This window comes from Manis pentadactyla, chromosome X (assembly GCF_030020395.1).
Source record: "Manis pentadactyla isolate mManPen7 chromosome X, mManPen7.hap1, whole genome shotgun sequence".
NCBI lineage: Eukaryota > Metazoa > Chordata > Mammalia > Pholidota > Manidae > Manis > Manis pentadactyla.
The window spans coordinates 70,394,963-70,417,011 of NC_080038.1; the positions used below are offsets into that span (position 1 = coordinate 70,394,963).

At 39.0% G+C, this 22,049-nt stretch overlaps 1 pseudogene; it reads left to right on the forward strand.

Annotated features, from left to right (window-relative positions):
- Nucleotides 1-1,524: 1,524 nt before the first annotated feature.
- LOC118934041 (ubiquitin-conjugating enzyme E2 variant 1-like) lies at nt 1,525-20,322 on the forward strand (annotated as a pseudogene).
- The last annotated feature ends 1,727 nt before the right edge of the window (nt 20,323-22,049 follow it).

Here is a 22,049-nt window from a genome sequence, read left to right on the forward strand (position 1 = left end):
CTTTGTAATAGATTAAGACATTGATCCACTACCATTGCTATATGTTTGCTTTACCAGTGGAAATGTTTCTTACCTTTCTTAAATTTCTTGCTATGTAGGGTCTTTTCCTTCAAAGAAATCCCTTTCATATTTCTTGTAAGGCTGGTTCAATGGTTGTGAAGTTTTATAGCTTATGTTAATGAAGTTATTTATATCTCTAATTCTGAATGATAACTTTGGTGGGCTGAGGATTCTTGGTTAGAGGGTTTTTCTGTTCATCACTTTGAATATATCATTCCATTCCCTTCTGGCTTATAGAGTTTCTGCAGAAAAATCAGCTGAAAACCCTGTGGGGCTTTCCTTATATGTAATCGATTGCTTTTCTCATACTGGTTTTAAGATTCTCTCATTGTCTTTCATGTTTGATGTTTGGTTACAATGTGTCTTGTTGTGGGTATTGTTGGGTTCCTCTTGTTAGGAGCTCTCTGTGTTTCCTGGACCTGGTAAACTGTTTCCTTCCTCAGGTTAGGGTAATTTCCTGCTATTATCTCTTCAAATAAATGTTCTACTCCTTTCTCTCTCTCTTCTCCTTCTGCAACTCCTGTAATATGGATGTTGTCCCAGAGCTCTCTTACACTATCCTCATTTCTTTTAATTCTTTTTCCCTTCTGCCGTTCAGCTTGAGTGCTTTCCATTACTCAATGTTCCAAATCACTGATCCATTATTCTGTGCCCTCTAGTATGGTGTTCATTCCCTCTGGTGTATTTTTTTATTTCATCTATTGAATTCTTCATCTCTCATTGGTTCTTTTGTAGACTTTCTTGCTCTTTGTTGAGGTCTGCCTTGAGTTCTGCTGTTGTTTTCTCAAGTCCAGTGAGCATAAACATTGCTTTCAACTCTTTATCAGGCAGGTTGATTAACTCTGTTTCATTTTGTGCATTTTTCTATTTTTTTCTTATTCTGTCATTTGAAGTATATTACTCTGTTTTCTCATGTTGTATGACTTTCTGTGCTTGGTTCCTTTAGTTATTTGAAAGAGCTCCCTCCCTTAGTCTTGAAGGATTGGCCTTGCATGGGATAGTCCCCTTTCTCAGCTGCATGCACGTGCCTTGTGATTTTGGCAGGCTGTTGACCAAGAAAGTGTGAGATGGGCTTTTCTTGATGCTGGGGCTCCCAGGCTGTGGCCCTGGGGGTGCAGCCTTGGGGTCCTGTTCAAAATGCTCCTGGTTGGACACTTTTGGGTTCTGCAATTGTGGGGGTCATGTGTTGGTCCAGTGGTTGATCAGCGGTACACTCCAGTTAACTCCTCAGTTGGTGCCAGCTGAGTCCCCTATGCCTTTTCACCCAATGTCTATGGAAAATCTGGGCCACTCAGGGCTTCTCTGAGGAATTCCCCCAAGTGTGCCTGGAGCATGGAGTAACCTTCATGCACGTTTCCCTTTGGCTCCTGTGCACCCTGAGTTGCTCCTGGGAAATCCCACATCAGCATCTTCAGTCCTGCTGGTGGCTGGGATTCAGTACTGTGCATGCATGCATGTTACCCCATGGCCCCTGGGAACTCTGGGCTGCTCTATGAAATTCCTGTGGAGGCACCTGCCTGTCCCACTGGTGGCCAGTATGAAGCACAATGCATGCACATTCCCCTGTGGCTGCACCAGGTAATTCCCACAGAAGCGCCCACCAATCCTTCTGGTGTGTTGTATCAGTCACCATGCACACACACATTCTTATTTTGCCTGCACACTTGGGCTTCTCCAGGAAATTTCCACATTAGTGCCTGCCAGACCCACAGGTGGCCAGGATCAGGCACTATGAATGCATACATTCCCCCTTGGCCTCTGTGTGCTCTGGGATACTCCAGAAATTCCTGTACCAGCAATCCCCATCTCCCTGGTAGCCAGGGGTCAGCCTCACATGCACATTCCGCTATGATGCTCTAGGGATTTAACTTGGTGGCAGCTGCCTGCACATTCATGCACCCTCTCTGAGATCTGGGGAACTTTCTCGTCCTGTTCATGGGGGCTAGGTTGGTGGATAACAGTAGGAACCAGACAGGACTACCAGATCTCATGCAGGCAAACCTGAGTGTGAGTAAATGTCAAGGGGCTGCCTATACCTAGTCTGAGATTGATGTGTGCATGCACATCCTGTTCTTGGCCACACTAAGATGTGTGGAAGAAGTGTAAACAGTAGCATTTAGTTCTGAAACTGGTTCTTTCACTATGGTCTAGTTGTACTTTAAAGAACAATGGTTTTTTTCTGCTCTTCAAGGCAGAGAGTCCATGTCTGGCTGTCTCAATGATATCCCTACCCTGCCTTTCTGATGATAGCTATACTGGGGGTGAGATTCCCATGGTTGCTATGCCTCTGTCTCTCCTGCCTTTTGGGTCTTTAATGATCTTTCTGCCCCTCATTGTAAAGAAAGTGTTAACTTTATTTTTCATTCTTCTTCATGGAAAAATGCTCTTTGTGAAGGTGCAGATTCAGTGTGTAGGTACTAAAAGGTGGATTCAGGCTCTCTTTAGTCTGCCATCTCCAAGAATCCTCTATACTTCTTGATTGTGATTTGGCACCTTTGTGTTTCTCTGGGAATTTTTCCTATTTATCAAAAGTATGTAATGTATTGGAGTATAATTGTTCATGGCATTCCCTTATACTCTTTTTATTTCTATAAGGTCAATAGTAATGGCTCCTCTTTCACAAAATGTTAGTAATTTAAATGTAGTTTCTCACTTGCTATGTCTGTCTAGGCAATAGTTTGTCAATTTTTTGTTTTCTGAGAAGCATCATTTGGTTTTGTTGTTTTTCTCTATTGTTTTTCTATTCTATATTTCATTATTTTGACTCCACTGTTTAATATTTTCTGCTGATGCTTGTTTTGAGATAGTTTGCTCTTATTTTTCTGGCTTCTTAAGGTGGAAAGTTATGTTATTGATTTGAGAGATTTCTTATTTTAAATGTAGACATTTAAAGTTACAAATTTACCTCTATGAGCTGCTTTTGCTACACCCCATAATTTCTGGTAATTTTTCATTTATTTTAATTATCAGGGTAGTTTTATTTTCTCATTATTTCATCTTTTATCCATTTGTTATATAAGGTGTGTTGTTTAATTTCCACATATTTTTGAATTTCCCAAATTTACTCACATGATTAATTTCTGATTTCATTCTGGAAATGGTTGGAAAATGGAAGTGGTTGGAAAATATAGTTTGTGTGATTTATAATTCTTTTAAATATTTTGATACTTGCTTTATGGCCTAACATTTGGTCTATCCTGGAGATTGTTCATATGCACCTGAGAAGAATTTATATTCTGGTGTTGTTGGATGGAGTGTCTTATGTCTGTTAGGACTAGTTGATTTATAATGTTGTTCAAGTCTGCTATTTCCCAGTTGATTTATGCCTAGTTATTTTATCCATGATTAAAAGTAAGATACTGAAGTCTCCAACTATAATTGTTGAATTATATATTTCTCCCTTTAATTTTGTCAGTTTTTAACTTCATGCATTTTAAGGATGTGTTGTTAGGTACATATATGTATTAATTGTTATAAGTTATCACTGGATTGACCCTTTTATCATTGTAAAATGTACCTTATTTGCCTCTAGTAATGATTTTGTCTTAAAGCCTATTTTGTCTGGTATCAGTATAGTTACTCCAGCTCACATTTGGTTACTATTTCCATGGTATATTTCTTCTATTATTTTACTTTCGATCTATCATTTTTGAATCTAAAGTTTGCCTCATTGACAGCATGGAGTTGGATTATATTTTTATCCTATTCTTCCTAGATTAGGCTTTTAATTGTAGTGTTTAATCCATTTACATTTATTTATTAAAATAAGATTTATGTCTACCATTTTATTATTTGTTTTTTATATATGTAATGGCTTTTTATTTCTCAATTACTTCTTTCTTTTGTGTTAGATATATTCTACTGTATCATTTAAATTTTCTTATTGTTTCTGTTACTATATCTTTTCTGTTTGTTTTCTCAGTGATTACCTAAGGATATTTTACATATTATTACAATCTAGTTCAGATTAATACTAATTTAATTCAATAGTATACAAAAGCCTTGCTTTATATAACTATTATTTCTTCCTCATTTGTGCCATTTCCCCTACCTTCCTCAGAGTTCACCATTGTTTGTTTTTATTATTTGAAACTAATTTTGTGAAGTTCTGTATTCTAAAATCTCTGCTCAGATGGCTAGTGATTGGACAAAGACTTCCACAAATACTTGGAACCAGTAACTCTTACAGTCTTTGCAAAGGGGCTATTTGTGTGTATATGTTATGGCCTACTTTACTTCCTGATTGTGCAAAACCTCAAGGTAAGCCATGGGTATTAAGTTAATATCTTCTCAGGTCTTTTCTGTGCATGCAACACATCCTGGGCATGCACAGAGCCCAGTGCACACATATGGCTCCCAAATTTTCAGGAATATGTCAGAGCCTTCAAAAGCCCCTATGGATGTCTCAGTCTGCAGCTTTTCCTTTTAAGATTTTTGGTGAGTCTATTGTTTGTCCCATCTATTATCTACCACCAAAGGCACCTGTGAAATTAAACAATTGCATCATTTTTTTCCCCACAAATGTCCCTGAAGAAAAAGGCTTTTACCACTGGAAAAACTCTTGAGTCAAGTTGAATAAAGACAGCCATGCAAGGAGGGTCTTCCAGCAACCCATTATCTGTAAATAAAACTGTAGAAGAGCTGTCTTCCCATTCTTCCACCTCTGGTGGTCATCAGGGTGCTAGTTTTTACCATTATTATGAGCTCTTGGTGTTTCAACCTACTTCAGAGATGGAAGCAGAGGGTGGGGAAAGGGCTAATTTTAATGCCACAAAATTCACTCTTCTTACTGAGATTCACCCATTTTTCTTAAATCTCTTCATTCTCATCATTTCTACAAGCTTTTAGTTAATTTCCAGAGTTATGAAAATGTTGCTTCTGATTTTTTAAAATTAGTGTTCTCCATTATTTTTATGTAGGATAGAATTTCATAGGTACTTACTCTTCCACTTTTACCAGTGTAAACTTGCCTACATTTTAAACATTGTTAATTGTGCTAAAGATTATCTGGAACGATAAAGCCAGTAAGTGTTTGAATAATTCTGATTGGAAGACACATTTTGATAAAATTATACTATAAGATGATATGTTAAGAGTAAATATTAAGTGAATATTATTGATTTTTGTAGCCTTGTATCTTTGCATAGTATCTGAAACTATACCTAAGATAAATTTCAGACAGAAGAATTAAAATTTAATATCTTCTATTTTAAACTTTGGCAATTGTGCTTTTCTTTTTTTTTTTTTGGTAGATAATTATTTTTTATTGAAGGGTAGTTGAGACACAGTATTATATTACATTAGTTTCAGGTGTACAATACAGTGATTCAACATTTATATACATGATAATTCTAGGTACCAGCTATCACCATACCAAGTTGTTACAATATTTTGACTATATTCCTTATGCTATATATTACATCCCAGTTACTTATTTATTTTACAATTGGAAGTGTGTACTTTTTTTTTGTGAGGGCATCTCTCATATTTATTGATCAAATGGTTGTTAACGACAATAAAATTCTGTATAGGGGAGTCAATGCTCAATGCACAATCATTAATCCACCCCAAGCCTAATTTTCGTCAGTCTCCGATCTTCTGAAGCATAACAAACAAGTTCTTACATGGAGAACAAATTCTTACATAGTGAATAAGTTACATGGTGAACATTACAAGGGCAGTCATCACAGAAGCTTTCGGTTTTGCTCATTCATTATGAACTATAAACAGTCAGTTCAAATATGAATACTCATTCGATTTTTATACTTGATTTATATGTGGATACCACATTTCTCTTTATTATTATTATTTTTAATAAAACGCTGAAGTGGTAGGTAGATAAAAGATAGAGGTAGAAAACATAGTTTAGTGTTGTAAGAGAGCAAATGTAGATGATCAGGTGTGTGCCTGTAGACTATGTGTTAATCCAAGCTGGACAAGGGCAATAAAACATCCACGTATGCAGAAGATTTCTCTCAGAACAGGGGGGGTGAGGTTCTAAGCCTCACCTCTGTTGATCCCCAATTTCTCACCTGATGACCCCCTGCGACTGTGCCTGTCTTAGGTTGTTCCTCCCTTGAGGAATCTTACCTGTCTCTGGCTAACTAGTCATCTTCCGGGGCCATACAGGGAAATGTAAAGTTGGTAAGTGAGAGAGAAGCAATATTGTTTGAAAAGGTTAGCTTTTTACTTCTTTGCAGATTTATGCCCTGTAGCTTCTATGCCTGGCATTTGTCTTGAGGTATCTTTACCACTTGGAAGAATTATGATACTCAGTAAATTTGATATGAGGCACGAATTCTGTTTAAGGGGTGTAATTAGGAAGGAAGAAGAAAAGCTATAGAAGTAGCAGGAGAAAGAAAACATGGGAAGATTGATTATTTCTTTGACATATCTTCTTGTAGAGTACCTTCAGCATGTATAGGTTTTAAACTACTACTTAAATTGCGCACACACATTAACATAATAGGAGTATAGTTACATAACCAAAGCATACCTGTAATTACCAGCCATCTCCAGTGAAACCAAGAAAACCAGTTAGGCACCTTAGGCATTTGTGAAAACTTATCTATGATATGGTGTATATTGTCCAACTGAACTTGAACAGTCTGAGAGAAATCAGACAAATTAAAACAACCCATTCCTGGGGAATGTTCACATCCCATATGATCTTTTAACAGTGAATAGTCTGTAGTTGTAAGATTTTGGAGAGCTACAATTTGCACTTCTCCTGATTCTTGGTTGAGTTCCAACAGTATAGATCCAGTCAAATTTGTTGTTTTACTGTATGCACAGGCCAGCTTAGATATCTTCTTCTTCATTCCCATGGCAAGTCCAGGAACTGTTGGGATTAGTGCATCTACAGCTGTAGCAGTGCGTGGATCTTTGTTGGGGTTTTTGATGATCATCTTCTGGCATGAGTCTTCCAGAGAGTGCTGACGTTGGAAGTTCTTTTTCATATCGTATCTTAGTTCATTTTCAGGGTAGCCCAATTAGGCTTTGATCCTCTGTATAAACACAAACAGACCCTTTGCCTACACTTTATAACCTTATGTAGAACTCACTGGAGGTTACCACACAGGAACTGCCTTTTTTTTTGTGGTATCACTAATCTACACTTACATGACGAATATTATGTTTACTAGGCTCTCCCCTATACCAGGTCCCCCCTATAAACCCCTTTACAGTCACTGTCCATCAGCAGAGCAAAATGTTGTAGAATCACTACTTGCCTTCTCTGTGTTGTACAGCCCTCCCCTTTCTCCCACTCCCTCATGCATGCTAATCTTAATACCCCCCTGCTACTCCCCCCCTTATCGCTCCCTACCCACCCATCCTCCCCAGTCCCTTTCCCTTTGGTACCTGTTAGTCCATTCTTGAGTTCTGTGATTCTGCTGCTGTTTTGTTCCTTCAGTATTTCCTTTGTTCTTATACTCCACAGATGAGTGAAATCATTTGGTATTTCTCTTTCTCCGCTTGGCTTATTACACTGAGCATAATACCCTCCAGCTCCATCCATGTTGCTGCAAATGGTAGGATTTGCCCTTTTCTTATGGCTGAGTAGTATTCCATTGTGTATATGTACCACCTCTTCTTTATCCATTTATCTACTGATGGACACTTGGGTTGCTTCCAGGTCTTGGCTATTGTAAATAGTGCTGCAATAAACATAGGGGTGCACTGATCTTTCTCATACTTATTGCTGCATTCTTAGAGTAAATTCCTAAGAGTGCAATTCCTCGGTCAAATGTTAAGTCTGTTTTGAGCATTTTGATGTACCTCCATACTGCTTTCCACAATGGTTGAACTAACTTACATTCCCACCAGCAGTGTAGGAGGGTTCCCCTTTCTCTACAGCCTCGCCAACATTTGTTGTTGTTTGTCTTTTGGATGGCAGCCATCCTTACTGGTGTGAGGTGATACCTCATTGTAGTTTTAATTTACATTTCTCTGATAATTAGCGATGTGGAGCATCTTTTCATGTGTCTGTTGGCCATCTGTATTTCTTTTTTGGAGAACTGTCTGTTCAGTTCCTCTGCCCATTTTTTAATTGGTTTATTTGTTTTTTGTTTGTTGAGGCGTGTGAGCTCGTTATATATTCTGGACGTCAAGCCTTTATCAGATGCGTCATTTTCAAATATATTCTCCCATACTGTAGGGTTCCTTTTTGTTCTATTGATGGTGTCTTTTGCTGTACAGAAGCTTTTCAGCTTAATATAGTCCCACTTGTTCATTTTTGCTGTTGTTTTCCTTGCCCGGGGAGATATGTTCAAGAAGAGGTCACTCATGTTTATGTCTAAGAGGTTTTTGCCTATGTTTTCTTCCAAGAGTTTAATGGTTTCATGACTTACATTCAGGTGTTTGATTCATTTTGAGTTTACTTTTGTATATGGGGTTAGACAATGGTCCAGTTTCATTCTCCTACATGTAGCTTTCCAGTTTTGTCAGCACCATCTGTTGAAGAGACTGTCATTTCGCCATTGTATGTCCATGGCTCCTTTATCAAATATTAATTGACCATATATGTCTGGGTTAATGTATGGATTCTCTAGTCTGTTCCATTGGTCTGTGGCTCTGTTCTTGTGCCAGTACCAAATTGTCTTGTTTTCTATGGCTTTATAGTAGAGCTTGAAATTGGGGAGTGAGATCCCCACTACTTTACTCTTCTTTCTCAGGACTGCTTTGGCTATTCGGGGTCTTTGGTGTTTCCATATGAATTTTTGAATTATTTGTTCCAGTTCATTGAAGAATGTTGCTGGTAGTTTTTTAGGGATTGCATCAAATCTGTATATTGCTTTAGGCAGGATGGCCATTTTGACGATATTAATTCTTCCAAGCCACGAGCATGGGATGAGCTTCCATCTGTTAGTGTCCCCTTTAATTTATCTTAAGAGTGACTTGTAGTTTTCAGAGTATAAGTCTTTCACTTCTTTGGTTAGGTTTATTCCTAGGTATTTTATTTTTTTTGATGCAATTGTAAATGGAGTTGTTTTCCTGATTTCTCTTTCTGTTGGTTCATTGTTGGTATATAGGAAAGCCACAGATTTCTGTGTACTGATTTTGTATCCTGCAACTTTGCTGTATTCCGATATCAGTTCTAGTAGTTTTGGGGTGGAGTCTTTAGGGTTTTTTATGTACAGTATCGTGTCGTCTGGAAATAGTGACAGTTTAACTTCTTCTTTACCAATCTGGATTCCTTGAATTTTTTTGTTTTGTCTGATTGCCGTGGCTAGGACCTCCAGTACTATGTTAAATAACAGTGGGGAGAGTGGGCATCCCTGTCTAGTTCCGGATCTCAGAGGAAATGCTTTCAGCTTCTCACTGTTCAATATAATGTTGGCTGTGGGTTTATCATAGATGGCCTTTATTATGTTGAGGTACTTGCCCTCTATTCCCATTTTGCTGAGAGTTTTTATCATGAATGGATGTTGAACTTTGTCAAATGCTTTTTCAGCATCTATGGTGATGATCATGTGGTTTTTGTCTTTCTTTTTGTTGATGTGGTGGATGATGTTGATAGACTTTCGAATGTTGTACCATCCTTGCATCCCTGGGATGAATCCCACTTGGTCATGGTGTATGATCCTTTTGATGTGTTTTTGAATTCAGTTTGCTAATATTTTGTTGAGTATTTTTGCATCTAAATTCATCAGGGATATTGGTGTGTTGTTTTCTTTTTTGGTGGGGTCTTTGCCTGGTTTTGCTATTAGAGTGATGTTAGCTTCATAGAATGAGTTTGGGAGTATCCCCTTCTACTCTATTTTTTGGAAAACTTTAAGGAGAATGGGTATTATGTCTTCCCTGCATGTCTGATAAAATTCCGAGGTAAATCCATCTGCCCCGGGGCTTTTGTTCTTTGATAGTTTGTTGATTACAGCTTCAATTTCGTTGCTTCTAATTGGTCTGTTTAGATTTTCTGTTTCTTTCTGAGTCAGTCTTGGAAGGTTGTATTTTTTTAGGAAGTTGTCCATTTCTCCTAAATTTCCCAGCTTGTTAGCATACAGGTTTGCATAGTATTCTCTAATAATTCTTTGTATTTCTTTGGGGTCCATCGTGATTTTTCCTTTCTCGTTTCTGATACTGTTGATTTGTGTTGACTCTCTTTTCTTCTTAATAAGTCTGGATAGAGGCTTTTCTGTTTTGTTTATTTTCTCGAAGAACCAACTCTGGGTTTCATTGATTTTTGCTATTGTTTTGTTCTTCTCAATTTTATTTATTTCTTCTCTGATCTTTATTATGTCCCTCCTTCTCCTGACCTTAGGCCTCATTTGTTCTTCTTTTTCCAATTTCGATAATTGTGACATTAGACCATTCATTTCAGATTGTTCTTCCTTTTTTAAATGTGCTTGAATTGCTATATACTTCCCTCTTAAGACTGCTTTTGCTGTGTCCCACATAAGTTTGGGCTTAGTGCTGTTGTTGTCATTTGTTTCCATATTTTGCTGGATCTCCATTTTGATTTGGTCTTTGATACATTGATTATTTAGGAGCGTGTTGTTAATCCTCCATGTGTTTGTGAGCCTCTTTGCTTTCTTTGTACTGTTTATTTCTAGTTTTATGCCTTTGTGGTATGAAAAGTTGGTTGGTAGGATTTCAATCTTTTGGAATTTTCTGAGGCTCTTTTTGTAACCTGGTATGTGGTCTATTCTGGAGAATGTTCCATGTGCCCTTGAGAAGAATGTATATCCTGTTGCTTTTGGATGTAGAGTTCTCTAGATGTCTATTAGGTCCATCTGCTCTACTGTGTTGTTCAGTGCTTCCGTGCCCTCACTTATTTTCTGCCCGGTGGATCTATCCTTTGGGGTGAGTGGTGTGTTGAAGTGTCCTAGAATGAATGCATTGCAGTCTATTTCCCCCTTTAGTTCTGTTAGTATTTGTTTCACATATGCTTGGGCTCCTGTGTTGGGTGTATATATATTTAGAATGGTTATATCCTCTTGTTGGACTGAGCTCTTTATCATTAGGTAGTGTCCTTCTTTATCTCTTGTTAATTTCTTTGTTTTGAAGTCTGTTCTGTCTGATATTAGTGCTGCAACCCCTGCTTTCTTCTCGCTGTTGTTTGCTTGAAATATGTTTTTCCATCCCTTGACTTTTAGTCTGTATATGTCTTTGGGTTTGAGGTGAGTTTCTTGTAAGCAGCATATAGATGGGTCTTGCTTTTTTATCCATTCTATTACTCTGTGTCTTTTGATTGGTGCATTCAGCCCATTAACATTTAGGGTGACTATTGAGAGATATGTACTTATTACCATTACAGGTTTTAAATTCGTGGTTACTAAAGGTTCAAGGTTAGCTTCTTTAGTATCTTACTGCCTAACTTAGCTCGCTTATTGAGCTGTTATATACACTGTCTGGAGATTCTTTTCTTCTCTCCCTTCTTATTCCTCCTCCTCGATTCTTCATATGTTGGGTGTTTTGTGCTGTGCTCTTTCTATGAGTGCTCCCATCTAGAGCAGTCCCTGTAAGATGTTCTGCAGAGGTGGTTTGTGGGAAGCAAATTCCGTCAGCTTTTGTTTGTCTGGGAATTGTTTAATCCCACCATCATATTTGAATGATAGTCGTGCTGGATACAGTATCCTTGGTTCAAGGCCCTTCTGTTTCATTGTATTAAATATATCATGCCATTCTCTTCTGGCCTGTAGGGTTTCTGTCGAGAAGTCTGATGTTAGCCTGATGGGTTTTCCTTTATAGGTGACCTTTTTCTCTCTAGCTGCCTTGAAAACTCTTTCCTTGTCCTTGATCTTTGCCATTTTAATTATTATGTGTCTTGGTGTTGTCCTCCTTGGGTCCTTTCTGTTGGGGGTTCTGTGTATTTCCGTGGTCTGTTCGATTATTTCCTCCCCCAGTTTGGGGAAGTTTTCAGCAATTATTTTTTCCAAGATACTTTTCATCCCTTTTCCTCTCTCTTCTTCTTCTGGTACCCCTATAATACGGATATTGTTCCTTTTGGACTGGTCACACAGTTCTCTTAATATTGTTTCATTCCTGGAGATCCTTTATCTCTCTCTATGTCAGCTTCTATGCGTTCCTGTTCTCTGGTTTGAATTCCATCAATGGCCTCTTGCATCCTATCCATTCTGCTTATGAACCCTTCCAGAGTTTGTTTCATTTCTGTAATCTCCTTTCTGACATCTGTGTTCTCCCTCCCGACTTCATCCCATATGTCTTGCATATTTCTCTGCATCTCTGTCAGCATGTTTATGATTCTTATTTTGAATTCTTTGTCAGGAAGACTGGTTAGGTCTGTCTTCTCTGGTGTGGTCTCTGTGATCTTTGTCTGCCTGTACTTTTTGCCTTTTCATTGTGATAGGAATAGTTTGCAGAGCTGGGATGAGTGACGGCTGGAAGAACTTCCCTTCTTGTTGGTTTGTAGCCCTCCTCTCCTGGAAGAACAGCGACCTCTAGTCGCTTGTGCTGGGCAGCTGCACGCAGACAGGGCTTCTGCTTCCTGCCCAGCTGCTATGGAGTTTATCTCCGCTGTTGCTGTGGGCGTGTCCTGGTTCGGGCTACTGCTCCAAAGTGGTGGAGTCGTGTTGGAGGGGGAGTGGCTGGGAGGCTAGTTATCTCCGTAAGGGTCCTCCCTGCTCTCTGCAGCCCAGGGTTTAGGGTGCCCAGAGATCCCTGGATTCCCTACCCCTTGATTAAGTGTCCCACCGTGCCCTTTTAAGACTGCCAAAAAGCACCCGCCAAAACAAAACAACGATGACAAAAAAATAAATAAATAAATAAAAAATAAATTTTTTAAATAAAAAAAAAAAGTGGCCGCTCTTTTTTCTTTATTCTCCAGCGCCAGCCTCAGGCATCTGCTCACCAGTCTTGCTGCCCTGTTTCCCTAGTATTGGGATCCCTATCCCTTTAAGACTTCCAAAACGCGCTCGCCAAAACAAAACAGCAGAAAAAAAAAAATGGTCGCTCGCTTTTCTGGTGTCCTCTGGCGCCATGCCTCCGGTGCCTGCTCACTGTTCTTGCTGCCCTGTTTCCCTAGTATTGGGGTCCCTATCCCTTTAAGATTTCCAAAAAGCGCTCGCCAAAACAAAACTGCAGAAAAAAGAAAAATGGTTGCTCGCTTTTCTGGTGTTCTCCGGTGCCAGGCCTCCGGTGCTCACTCACTGTTCTTGCTGCCCTGTTCCCTGGTATCCAGGGCCCCCCACGCATGCACTGTGTCTTCTCTCTGGCCCAGATGGCTGGGGCTGGGTGTTCGGCAGTCCTGGGCTCCGTCTCCCTCCCACTCTGCCTATTCTTCTCCCACCGGGACCTGGGGGGAGGGGCGCTCGGCTCCCGCCAGGTCGGGGCTTGTATCTTACCCCCTTCGCGAGGCACTGGGTTCTCTCAGGTGTGGATGTGGTCTGGATTTTGTACTGTGTCCTCTGGTTTTTATTCTAGGAAGAGTTGTCTTTGTTATATTTTCATAGATATATGTGGTTTTGGGAGGAGATTTCAGCTGCTCTACTCATGCCGCCATCTTGGCTCCCTCCTCCAATTTTGCTTTTTATCCCTGTATTTCCAATAACTAATTAAAAACTATTTTCACAAATTTAAAAGAGATTATTTCACACTGCAAGTTTAGTGACTCTCCAATTTTATTTCCGTTGTCATATATACAAAATCCATGCATCCCAAAGGACTAAAAATTGTTGGGTTCCCATCCAAATACCCAATTCTAAGTCAATTACTTTTTCTTATTCTACAATGTCATGGGACCCAGGATGCAGAGAAAAATTCTGCATTAATTAGATAATGGTGTCTTTAGTGGACACAGACTCAATATTCACCTTTTTTCCATTTTATAAAATACTATCAACTGTCCCCAGGGAAAGGCTGTTCAGTCTGATCTGAAGTGGAGGCTTAGGGATAACATGCGTTATCATTTCCTGTGGGATTTTTGGTGGGAGGAAGGATGTAGCATGGACAGAACCCCTATCAGAACAGTAGCTTGAAATAGTTATGTGTGCTTTGTGCAGTCCTAGAAACCTGGAGTGGGAAGAACAGGAGCAATATATAAAACAGCTGAAAGTATATTATTATAGATATTGTCCTCACTTTAATCTTGATAGACACTGTTTAATGCAGTAGAGTCAGTCACAATTGATTCCTAAACCTTCTCCTTTCTGCCCCAGCAAATTAGATATTTTCTGGCTTGGATAGAGATCAAAATCAGGCTAAAGATGGAATATAGTACCATAACAACTACCCAAGTGGCTTGTCAGAATGGTTCCCTAAAAATCGTATAGCTCAAAATCCTTTTTCATTTCACATAGATAAGGAACAACTAGGTTTGGAGAAAGCCAATTTTTAAAGATGAAATTTGTTTCAATAAATATTTGCTGAATCACAATATTCACAAAAACATACCAGGCAGAGTTGTAGGAATTAGGTTGAAGGAATAGACACAGATATGAATGATGTACAGACCCCAACCTCTTGGAATTTACATGTATTAAAGGGAAGTCTAAAACAAAAATAGCAATCACACACACAAAGAAAATATATAGGAAGTGCCTATGAAAGGTACAAGCAGAGCAGTCCAAAAACATAGATGAAAGCAGAGTGACACAGTGTCATTTGACAACAATGAAAGTTGGATAGGAATGTCCACTAAGGTAAGCACAGGCAATACGTGTTGGAAGAAGAAAGAATCCAATGTGACCTGTGCACTGAGTATCTTGGAAACTAGTTGAGGACAGATCGAGAAGGGCTTTGAATAAAAAGCTAAAGAATTTATTTTTTATTCTGTAGGTAATGGGAAGCCACTGACTGATAATTTTAAAGAATGGGACTAACGTGGATGAGGTTGCACTTTAGGAAATTCAGTCTTAAGTTCATGTGCAGAAGGAATTATATAACTGAGTATAGTTGAGCAGGGAATACAGCAATAATACATCTAGTAAGATATTGGAAGGATCTGAATGATAGTAATTGTAGGACAAAACAGCACTGAAAAGCAAGAAGCTTGGTTTCTATATCAGTGTGCCTAAACCCCTACCATCCCCCAGGCCTCTACACCTCAGCATTTATTACCAACTCACCACTTATCACCTGGTAAAATCTATCCAAGATTTGTTCCCCTCTCCTGGAAATGACTTACTATAAACCCCTGTGTCTTTCTTCATTAACAGTACTCCTGACCCTTGCTTTTTCTGGTCAGCATCTAATCATAGAATGTTGAGCTTAAGACCACACAGGTCGCAGAGGAGCCAATTTGAAGCCAGAATATTAGACTCCAGGCAAATATGACTCCAATTTTTAAAAATACTGTACACCATGATGAGGGAACTAAGAGAGGAAAGTGATTTGCCCAAAGTTACATGCAGAATCATGTGGCCAAACTGAAGTTGTAGGAAAAAAGACCTATGGAATTAAGGTCATTCGAATGTTCCTTCCTCTGCATTACATTGCCAGCTCCTCAAGCTGTTACTCACCTCTGAGTAAACTTTGGGCAGCAGAATGATGTGTTGGTGGTATCTGGTTAGATACAGCTCTGTTGACCAAGTTGTAGCCAGAACTGTGTATGCCGTCAACCCCTTCCAGGAAGACCAGTTAAACTTAGTCCCCAGCTGTCAGAATAAGTGGCACACGCCAAGAGTCTGAGAGAGCAGCACTTCTGTGAGAAGAAGACAAAAAAGACTGAGGTCTGGGAGAAGTCAGGTTACTAAAAGAACTGAGTGAAGAAGTGGGTCACAGATCCCCTGTCTGACAAGATAGAAATGGGTAAATGGATGAGTGATAAAATGCATATTTAAGAAAATTTGAAGGGATCTGATGAGACGAATGAAGGAATAGTGGCATGGTTGGGAAAATATGAGGAGAATAATTACTTGAAGAGAGAAATGCATGAGAGTAGTGTAACTAATAGCTTATGGCATTGATTCTAAGAAGAATTCTATTACCAAACAAAATTGTATGCTGAAATTCTTCCAATGAAAAATACAAAAATAGAGTGGCATTTTATTAATATAAATCTAATCTATAAACATAAATTTTTGGTTCATATTACAAAGAATAAATATCACAAGTTCAGATTGTGTTATACTCTTATGTACTCTGACACATAACACCTTTTTGAGGTTTTTGTTTAATAATCGAAATTTATACATTTTAAAAACTGAAAATAAGACATTCTCAGTGTAGCTCTCAGGGGGAAGGTATTCCTGGCCTAGTGTGAATCCCCTATAAAACTATTGAAACCAAAATAAGTCAAGGGAAAGCGTAAGTTGGAAGAAACCCTTTTTATTGCTCACAATGAGGCCCAGCTCTGTTCATCCCTTTGGCCATAGCACACTCTCTCTTTTCTCTCCAGTTCCTGCTAGCCAAGCCCACTTAGTGCTCTGTGTCTCTGCAGCCACAGCACATGTTCACTTCCCCATCCACCCCTTTTGGGGGAACCCTGCAGTTGGATTCCCAGTGACTGGCAGGTGTCAGACCAATTACACACTAGGAATGGAGGGGAGGAGGGAATGGAGGCCATCCTCTCCACTCCTTGCCCTGGAGGCTGTGGGAGGATGCAGTAGTAAACACCTATTGATATGTAAATGGATAAGGCCAGGTGTGAGATTCTGGAAATTCTATGACTTACCCCACACTCAGACTCTCTAAATCATTTTTATGGGACCCAAAAATCTATAGAATATACCATAAACCACCGGCTTAAAATATACTTTTTCCTAGGGTAATTTGCTATTTAGTAGGAAAGTACAAAGAAAAGTCTTCAAAAATTGAATAAATAAATATTTATTGAGAAATTTTAGTCAGTAGAACCTCTCAAAAAATGTCAGAATCCCTGAGGGTGCTGTAGGTGGCAGATAACTTAAAGAAAAAAATAATATTAATCATGATAATTTTGTATCTAAATAATGAAAATAATCCTATTGTTTTATAATACAGAGTACAAAAATTAAGTCTGGAAAAATCTTCTTGGCTAGTGGGTAATATTAAAAAAGATAGGACATAATTCCTAAAGCAGAGAGCCATTGAGACAGGAACGGTGTGGATGTAGTCAGAGTAGGGTGAGGGCCTCCAGAGGGGGCAGGGAGGGATATTTGCAGTCAGAGCAATGTAACTACATGCAGGGAAACCTCCCTACTAAAACTCTATGTTAAACATTAAGCTCTAGAATCATTCTTTAGTGAGATCAGTTAATGTTCCCCAGATAAAGAAGAGGAGCAATGTTTTATTATGCTAACCATTTATAATCATGTGCAAGATTCACTTTAGCATACTAAAAGGCCCAGGCCTATGTGCTGTCTTTCCTCCTTCAGAGCTGATGAAGTGATTTCGCAAACTAGGCAACTAATTTAGCAAGTAAGCCCAGGCATAAACAACACAGTAAAAGGCAAGAAGGATTCCACCTCAAAGATAAGATTGCATTTTAATACCCAAGAAGTTAAGACATTAGAAATTCTTAACTTACTCTTTAGCAAACAATACCTCAGCCCACCTTGGGGGCTGAGCTGGTGGCCTTGTTTCATATGCTCCCGGACCAAGATGCTGGTATCTCAGAGAGAAATCATCAGAGGAAGTTGTTTGTGTTAAGTTAATTCTAAATATTCAGGGACCACTTAACAAGTCCACACTGTAAGGATGGAGGCACCAGGGGAAGGGGTGAGCCTGATGGACAAGCTCAGGCCTCACAAGGTGAAGAGACCAACAGGTTCCGGTCTGAAAACATTCCAGAGCCTGATCGGATAACATTCCCAACTAGAGCCCGTCTCCCAAGCTAAAAGATTAGTGGTAACTTTCCAGTATCTGGCTAAAGGCCAATGAGAGACCCCCACGTACCCTAGGCAAGCCAATCCTCATGCCACTGTACACCTTTGCTCTCCCTCCCTCTGCTTTCTTTAAAAACTTGCTGCCTGCCCTGCTGGGTGTGACTTCCCCGGGCCTGTGTTTCAGACCGAGGAACATCACCCGGGGATTGTGTTCAAATAAACTGCCTGGTCCTTTGTTGCCTCTCTTCGCCTGCTTATTTCAGTTGGAATTTATTGGAATTTATCTTACACACACCACTAAACTTTTTTCATGTTCTCGAAAAATCCTCAACTGCCTATAAAACCCCAAGACAATGCACCACCACAGGACCTCTTGTCCTCTCCTGGCATGAGCCAGGAGCTCTATTCTCTCACTTTATCTCTAAATAAAAGCCTGTACCTTGCTCTCCTACCTTGAGTGTTTGTGAAGCTCATTCTTTGGCTTCGTGAACAAGAAACCCGGCATCACAGAGTCCCCATTAGCAAAATGCCATGTAAAAATTCTGGGGGGAGAATAAAGTTTTTGTGTTCATCAACTAGAGGCATGAGATTGTTAAAGGATGAAAACACTATTTTACAGCAATATAAAATTCTTAATAATAGCAAAAGAGTAAGATAACATAGATTCCAGATCTCTTTTGTCTAATATGATTTTCTGTTTTACCTAAGCTGAAGGGGATAGGTGGGGCTTGGCAATAGTTTCTACTACTAAAGCAGAGGTTCTTAACCTGAATCATGGCTCCAGGGCATACCTAAGCCCCTTGAAATGATATGCAAATTTTTATGTACATACGTTTTTTTCTGAGAGGAAGGTCCACAGATTTCATCAAATTCACAAAAGGATTTGTACCCTTCTCACCGGGAAATAAAGGATAAGAACCACAGAAATGAAGGATCCCACCTCCAAGAATGCTTCATGGAGTTCCAGGGTATGTGATTTGCAAAAACAAAAGCATAAGGTTATTTGGAAGTACGTGAAATTTTATTAACGAGAAAGCATTACTTGATAAGGCTTTGCGAATCCTTTGGCTTCCATGATTCCAAAAATCACCATCCAAATTAACATGAGATGTTTATATGCTCCTGATGAAAGTGTTTATATGGAAGGTAACTGTGGGCAAAGCAGTATTCAGGGAACAAGGTTCTGTGCTGGAAGTGAGGGCTTAGATAAAAAGGTGGATTTGGTGCTCTAAGAGCCTACTAACGAAACTTTCTTAAAGGAAAAACAAGAAACATTTTAGCCACATTGGTTTCTGAAACTGACCAAAAATTTTAAATCAGTTTTGACCCAACACATAATTGCTGATGTACATTATAATATCACCATCTTGTGGAAAATAGTAGAAATTCATGCATTTCTTTGAGGTTGCTCAGACTGTTTCTTAAGGTGTGGTATATAACCACCAGAGCATACAGAAGACATATTCAGAGGTCCATGGGTCAAAGCTATTTTCATAATACTACTAATATGTCATTTGCATTTTGAATTGTATTGGCATTGGCAAAGTTGGTGCAAAAGCAATGTTGGATAAAACTGTGGACATATTAGCCTGAATCATGCCAGTGGTCCCAATTTATACTATTAGTCATTGTGTTCTTCACTGCTATACATTTAAAGGAAACAAAAAGCTTATGAAGTACAAAAATCATTTGGGAGGCAAAGCTGTAGGACTCACTGCACAGGAATTCACTTTATTATCAGTTTTACTTCCAAAAATTTCCTTCAAGAACTAAGGAATCTCTGTTAGTAGCAAAGATTTGTAAACATCATGCATAAGAAGCTTATGTTTTAATCCCTGTGCCTCCACCTGTTAGCTTCAAGCATCAGTGTTCTCACCACTCAGGAAGGGGTATTTCTAGGAGTTGTTGTATTGAGAAATCATGAAGATCAAAAGCTGGATATAATGGCTTAGTAAGAGTCAGCTTTTCTAGTGTCGTCTCTTCCTATTTGTGCCAAGAGTTATCAAAGCATTTAATCTTCACAGAAACTCTGTGAAGCTGATATTTTCATCCTCCCTTTCAGATGGGAAAACTAAAGCCAAGAAAGTTCAAGTCTCTTGCCTGAAGTCACACAGCAATGTGAGTGGTTAAGGAGGACTTGAACCCAGGCAATTTAATTTCAGAGGATTAAAAGTTCCTTGCAGCTTCTGCCTTGTAAGAAATTGAAGAAAGATAGAAAGAATGAGATTGCAATTAGCTGGGGTCCAGGAAATGATGAAGACATGACACAAGATGGAAAGGGATAATAATGGGGCCTTTAAGAACAATTTATGAAAACTGGATATACAGCCTTAAACAGAACATGTACCTAAATACCCAGAAGTACTCCCATTTGTAAGATTTGTAACAAAAATAATGTGAATGTGGTTAATATTTCTAATGGAATGGTAAAACCAAGAGCCATATTCATGGTAGCAAAATGACAGAATTCATATAGCATCAAAGCGGTCTTTCAAAAGCTTCAGAGTCTAAAGAAAATATGGTATTATATCAGCCTCCTGAAGAAGTGTTAGAGTAATTAATCAAAAGGAAAAGCCACAGTATTCCTCCCAGTTGGATTTAAACAATCTTTATTTTCCACAGTAGTAAACTTTGAATATATGTCTTTTAGACCCCAAAGTTCTGTAAATAAAGCTCTTATTCAAAGGCAATTCACCTTAAAATAATGTATATAATACTAAACTTTCGGTCCATTTGATGTACGTTGTGCTATAACAAATCATCCTATCAAGTATTACCATTGTCCATATAACATAATTTCTGGAACCAATAAATTATTATAAATTGATTCCCATCATAACCAGTAAGACATAGGGCATATCTAACTCAACATTGAAATATCTGACAATCACATTGCTGCTAATTGCATGGCCTGAGGTCTCTGCCTTCTTTCCACCTCCACTGAATTCTTGCCTCCAGCTTGGGGTAGTTTATCAGAATAGAATTTCAAACTTCAGCCTGTGGGACTACTTCTAGGCACATCTATACCCAAGTTTCTTTTATAAGTCTAAGTGAAGACCCCCTTCCAAGCCATCATTCTTTCCTCACTCTCCTAAACTACCACTAAAGTATAGATACAGCCCTTTCTACCCCTTTCTTAAATTGTCCCTTGTTGAGGAATTCAAAGCCTTCCCCAATTTTCTCTAACCCAACCTTTCTAGGGGTGTTTTTTCTTCTCCCATTACTCCCTTTCTGTAGTTTCACCACCCAACATGTTCTATGACACTTACCTTGATTTGACCAGAAGCAGTTGGTAAGGTTTGAAAGGGTCTCTGACCTCCCTCATTAAGCTTTGGAACCACATTTATTTATTCTCCAACAGCTTGTTAAATGAATATTGGATTTTCAACCTCCCACTTCCTGCTGTCATCATCAGCTGATGCATTTTTTTAGCTTAGGTTTTGATATGGTGAAAGGTCAGACAACAGTGTTAATCAGACCTGCCAGCTCTCAAAACCCTTAGTGGGTAAAACTTAGAGAAAGCCCATATCAAGACACTTGTAATCACACTCAATTCCTCTGATTAACTTTCTTTTATTATAATTGCTTTTGGTTTTTAAAAGCAATTGAAGAGATTTTAAATAAACAGGATGAACATTTGGTCATTCTCACAATTCATTAGGGTATAGTTTAGATATGACAATTAGAAAAAAACTTGAATTTGATGCATTCTTTGGTTTTCATGCTGATGTTTCTTATGATCTTCAGCAAGGATTAAAAAGACTTTAGGAGGGAGTCTAAGGAAGATGGCAGAATAAGTCACTGTGAAATCCTCCTTCCACATACCCACAGAATAAGCACCTACACCAAATATAACTAACTCTGAAAATGACCTGAAGACTATAGTGCAGACCACATACAGCTAGTGAAGAAGAAAGAACCACATTTAGAAGGGCAAAAGGGACAGAGACATGATTAATGTTAATTCAAGCACTTCCCTCATCCCAGCCCACAAGCTGGAGGGAGAGGAATGGAGGGCAGAGGGGATAAATGCTCAGGAACCTGGCACACGTAGAACTGAGGATCTTCTCTGGAAAAATGAGTTCCTGCTACATTAGGCTTTGAAAATAAAAGGGGCTTGGCACCAGGCAGTGTTGGAGCACTGTAGGGTACCAAGTCTTCAGTTGCTTGTGGAATACCAGAAGGCTGTGTTGATCCTATGAGACCCAACACATGGGCATCAGATTGAATGATTTGTTAACCTTATGAAGTGTGCCAGAGGGGTGGGGGTCTGAAGGAACACTC